Source organism: Rhinolophus sinicus, chromosome 3, assembly GCF_057876585.1.
Source record: "Rhinolophus sinicus isolate RSI-liver-muscle chromosome 3, RSI-T2T, whole genome shotgun sequence".
NCBI lineage: Eukaryota > Metazoa > Chordata > Mammalia > Chiroptera > Rhinolophidae > Rhinolophus > Rhinolophus sinicus.
The window spans coordinates 82,254,350-82,259,865 of NC_142503.1; the positions used below are offsets into that span (position 1 = coordinate 82,254,350).

General features: G+C 37.6%; 1 pseudogene; it reads right to left on the reverse strand.

Moving 5' to 3' along the window:
• Nucleotides 1-477: 477 nt before the first annotated feature.
• Nucleotides 478-1,942, reverse strand: LOC141570394 (glycylpeptide N-tetradecanoyltransferase 1 pseudogene; annotated as a pseudogene).
• Nucleotides 1,943-5,516: the final 3,574 nt, after the last annotated feature.

A 5,516-nucleotide genomic window follows, 5' to 3' on the forward strand; every position in this document is an offset into this window, starting at 1 on the left:
TTTTCCTTTCATTCCTGAGCTATGCCAGCTTTATCCTTCTGTTGTTTCATTGGGTCTTTGAAGCCAATTAACTATGATTTAAGCTTCTTTTCATTAAATAGGCCATGTTGCCTATAATTGATGTTTTTAATAATATATGAGAATGTATATGAGTATACTTTTATTATTCACCCATTAGCTCCATAATATGTCAAATATGAGCTAGTTTTCAGCAGTTACATTCCCTTGATCACACCTGCATAAGTATGTGATTAATTGGAAAGCAGGGAGACCTTAGACAGGACCAGAGGTGACATCATGCAGCCTACGCCATTGCAATACAATTGTCAAGTTCAATGGCGCTTTGGTAAAGCCGGTTCGCTTCTGTTCCCTTTGCCAGGGATTCTCACTTTGTGAAAATTGGACCAACAAGTGATAGGGTTCTATTTCCTGGTTTGAATTCTGAGTGGCTGTTAGCAGAATCTCACTAGCTATTGGTTACGATAACACCAGCCCAACCTTCTCTGTCCCCATGCTGGGGCACTTCCAATTGTAAAGGTCATACTGCAGGTTGCCGTTCCCTATGCCAAACATGAGCTTCTCCAGGAAGATTTTGTTCCCCATGAGATCCAGTGCATTGAACACGTCAAAACCTTTCATTTTGGTGAGAGCAAGGGTGTCGCTCACGAGGTCTGGATGTGAACATTGTAGAAAGAATAAGCAGCCTTTAGACTCTTGTGGGTTGGGTGGTTCATGGTGGTGAGCCTATAAAAGCTCAAGAAATCTGTCACCTCACCAATTGCATTCTCCACCACAAAAGTGTTGATGATATTCTCTTTCCTGGGGGTGAAATCAGTATTCGACCTCCTCCTAGCTCATGACTGGTGTGAGGTGAAACTGCGTCAGGTGCCACCTGGTGAAGAGCTTGTGCACTCTCTGGAATTTCCTTTATTTCCATTGGTCGCAATCCAGCTGTCTCGGGATACTGGCAATTAGCAGAGCTTCATGGGTTGCTGTATGATCATATTTCTGCTCAAGTGGGAGAACTTCAATCAGCTTTTGTGGGCTTAGAGACTGATGCCAGTATCTGCAGCTACCACAAGCCTTTGGTATTAACACCCAGGCATTGTAAACAGCTTGAAAATGCCCTGCAGGTGAACCTGCGAGCTTATCTTGTGGACCAGAACTAGAGCCACCCTCTTGGAGCACAACTTCTTGTGGATGCACAGGAAGTCGATCTCTACTGTGTTCTTCTCTGTATCGTAGGTACGAATGTTTGCTGCAATGGCTCTGATGAACCCAACCAGTTTCCAACTTGATACCACTTGAACCCCACAGTGCCATTGGGGGAGTTAGGCAGATGGCTGGAAAGTCCATAAAAGAAATTCTGGGGAATAATCAAATTGGAACAAGTTGACATCATCTTCCACATAATTCTCATTCAGGAGGGTGTATAATTCTTTCAGCACAGCAGATCCCCAGGTCCAAGGCATCTCAGGTGAAGCGCGGGGGAAGGTGTAGGGCTCCTGACAGATGTTGTCTTTGTCAGGCTCCACAGGACCTTGGGTGTCCACAACTTCTCCCAGTTTGGGGACGGGTTGTGTGTCCCAGAACTGGTAGCTTCACTTGCTAGCTTCCTCCTTTGTTTTGGCAGGTCCCTAGCTGCCTGAAAACAATCCAGTGGCCTTCTGTATTTCCTGGATCCTCTCTGCTGGCAAAGAGTTCATCTTCACAGGCCCATCCTGATTTTAATCTGTCCTGCTGCCTTTCTCTCTCTTCTTTTTTTAGTTTCTTTTCTTCCTTTTGGCCTCAGTGTCGTTGAGTGGGGCTCAAACCATCCTGGTTGTAGCTGTTTTCCTGGTTCTCATAATTGCTGCAGTGTTCATGGCTGTTTCCCTTCCCTTCCATAATCTGTGTCTGGTCGCGGAGGTGCTGGTGATTTCCCCGCTGTCTTTCTCTCTTCTGCAATTTGAGTAGCCAACTATTTTAAAGAGAAATTGTTTCTCAGTAATTTCTTCTGCTTGGTATTCTTTGTGGTAATTTAAAATTTGTTTATATATTAATTGTATTCCTTTTACTCATATTTTCTTGTCATTTCTTTGCATATATCACACACTGTATAATTTTTAATTATGGCTAATATTGGAATGAGAGATATTATTTCTGGGCCAGCTCTCTGCTTAACAATAGTACTTGAGTTTGAGCCAGGGCACTGAGTTGGAAAAACATGCATATAGAATTTGGGTCAGTTACACAAACTCATTAACATTTACTCTTAGGTATATCTCTGCCCAGCAATAGCAGACGATATTTTTGACTCATAGCAGAACCCTACGTTTCACATGTCCTTTGGTGTTTTTGTTTGTTTGTTTGTTTGTTTGTTTTACTTTTCCTCTGTTCGGAGAGATTAGAAGTTTTTGAAATAGAAGTTTTAGAAATAAAGTCACTTAAAATATTCCTGTACCCTGGCACAGTGACAAGAGCCTTAGGTAAAGATAATATGTCCATGATGTTCTTTATCCTATTCCATTTCCCTTGTCACTCTTTGATGTCACATAGGTACAGGGACTTCCTTGCAGCCTTTATGTGCCAATTGGCCTTACTTTTTCCAAGAAGGTAGCACTGGTCTGCCCCAACCCTTAGGGCATTACACCTAATTTGGGAATAGTCAGTGTCCTATTTGAGATCTGAAGTGGTTTAAATCCTTAGTATCCTCCTTCAATTTGGCCCATATTTCATTATATTTGGCTTTGGTTCTTCCATAAATTCATTAAAAATAAAAGCTTATATTTCTCTTATTTGCCTTTATTCCACTGATTTCAGAGTAGAAAGTAGAGGAAGCAATGATTTTAAACAATAACTTTTAACCAGAAAACTTTAGACTGAGTTTATTAAAGACAGTTTCCATTAATTGCCATTACAAAACAAACAATACGTAAATTTTTGCATATTTTATTTCTTAAAAAAATTCTTTAGAAATTACTTTTGTTGCATAGATAGAAAATAATTCTCATTGTTTATTTCTGATTTTTCTAAGTGTTTCTAAGATAAGTTAGCAGACATGTTAAATTCTTTTTTTTAGACATGGACATTTGAGTTTATAATAATAGTATTTTGTTTATTTTTTTCTATAACAAAAACAATGGTGGACAGTTTGACTAAATTGTTTTTAAACTAAACAGGGGAACAAGAAAGGAAGACTATTAATAGGGAATACAAATAGAAGGACAAGTTTTAGATAAGCTGCCCTTAGTAAATGCACACACACACACGCGCATGCACACATGTTCCGTGTGAGGTGGGACAATTAAGTTTGCACACTCTTCCTAGAAAAAGTGCTACATACCTGATTGCTGAATATCACTATGGTCACCTTCAAAGTACTCCCCTTTGGAAGCTATGCACCCATGCCAGCGCCTAGTCCACCTTTCAAAGCAATTTTGGAACTCCTTTCTGGAATGACTATCAGAGCTGTCGTCTGTTGTATTACCTTTGATGTCCTGAATGTCATCAAAATGTCTTCCTTTCAATATTTCCTTTATCTTTGCCTAAAGAAAGAAGTCATTGGGGGCCAGATCAGGTGAGTAGGGAGGGTTTTCCAATACAATTATTTGTTTACTGGCTAAAAACTCCCTCACAGACAGTGCCATGTGAGCTGGTGGATTGTTGAGATGCAAGAGCCATGAATTATTGGCGAAACGTTCAGATCGTCTAACTTTTTCATGCAGCCTTTTCAGCACTTCCAAATAGTAACCTTAGTTAACTGTTTGTCCAGTTGGTACAAATTCATAATGAAAAACCCCTCTGATATCAAAAAAGGTTAGCAACATTGTTGTAACAACTTGGCGAACTTAATTGTCAGAACTTTGTGTGCGTGTGTGTGTGTGTGTGTGTGTGTGTGTGTACGTGTACGTGTACCAGTTGCCAAAAAATTAGGGAAATGTATGTGATTTTAGAATAAATACAGTAAGATTTGTGTTTAACTTCTTAGTTTGTTGAATTTGTTTTTGTTTAACTGATTTTAAGGAGTCAAATAAATATTGAATTGAGGGAATTTTTCACAAAAAGCAAAGGCTTTTGATTCTCTCTCTTAGCACTATAATCACTGTGATGAGCTGGTGATCAGAACTGACTTAAATAAATTGTTACCAGGAAGACTGAGGAGTTGCTTCCCAAGAAGATGTGTTAGGTATGTTGTGTGATTCCCTGCCCAGTCTATTTTAGAGATGAAAAGAAGGTTTCAGAGGTGTTACAACTCAGCTGGATATGTCTCCTGGAATACTGTGCTTATTTATTCAATCACTAACTGACTGACTGGCTTATTTCCTTTAGCTCAGAAGACAGGTAGGTCCGCCTCATTCCTACTCCATCATCGTAGAGGTTATTTTTGACCACATGTTGATGAGTGTTTTGATTTTATTTTAAAAAGAAAGGAAGAAAATTATGTACATATTTTATACAAAAAGATAATTGATCAATTAATTCAGAGGTCATTAAATTTCTTTATGTTCTTAAATAAATCCTTTATCGGTAATGTATACTGGATTTTTTTTTTTCCATTTTAGAGTTCTTCTTGATGGAAGTTAGCCACATTTCTTAGTTCTTTTCCCTTTTTATCTTCTTAGTTAGTTGAGTAACTGCCCATTGAATTTGATTACTTTCCATTTAGAAACCCTTTTCTGTCTTCTTCCCATACCCAAGTTCTTTCTAAAACACTTAACCCATCCCAAGCATTAATAGTACTGTTTTATCACATCTGAAATCCCCATGTAAAAATTTGCATGTATAAAAATGCACATTGCACTCCAAACTCTGTTGTGAAACAGATATATTTCATTTTGTAGGCATGTTCTGAACCTAGGAAAATGTTAATCCCAAGAATATTACATTTAGAAAGGTCAAGGCAACCACTGGGAAATTTTCTTAAAGCTGTTCATTACAAACTGAAGCGTACCCAGTGTTCCCTATCACTCAGAAGACATATGGGACATTTTGTATTAATAGTAAGCAGATGTTTTGCTCACTTTTAAGTGGTTGTTTGTAAGCCTGCGTTATGGAATGGCTATAAAATCTAATAATTATAGACAATTTTGAAGACAGACTAAAATTTGAGTTCTGAATTGGAATTTACCGTCTAAGGACTGAAATACTAACCTATGAGCCATTGTTTTGTTTGTTAGTGTAAAATATTTTACTATTACATTAATAAAATATTTAGTTGATGACCAAATTTCTGCTTGTGGATTTTATCTTCAAATAATTAGGTTCATCAATCATATACTATTGAAAACTAATATCTGAATGCCTACTTGAAATAAATTGTGAAATACTATTTGCCAAAATAACAGATTTGGAAGAAGTATTTTAGAAGTTTCTAGTTATTTGTAAGATAGGGGATTGTTTTGAATGTGTGACCAACATTTCAGTTTCTCCTAATAAAGTAATATAACAATATATTTTATTTGAATGAAGAAGGCTAGAGAGCAGGAATTCTTATAAAAATGAATGTATTTATATGAATTTATTCACAGAATGGA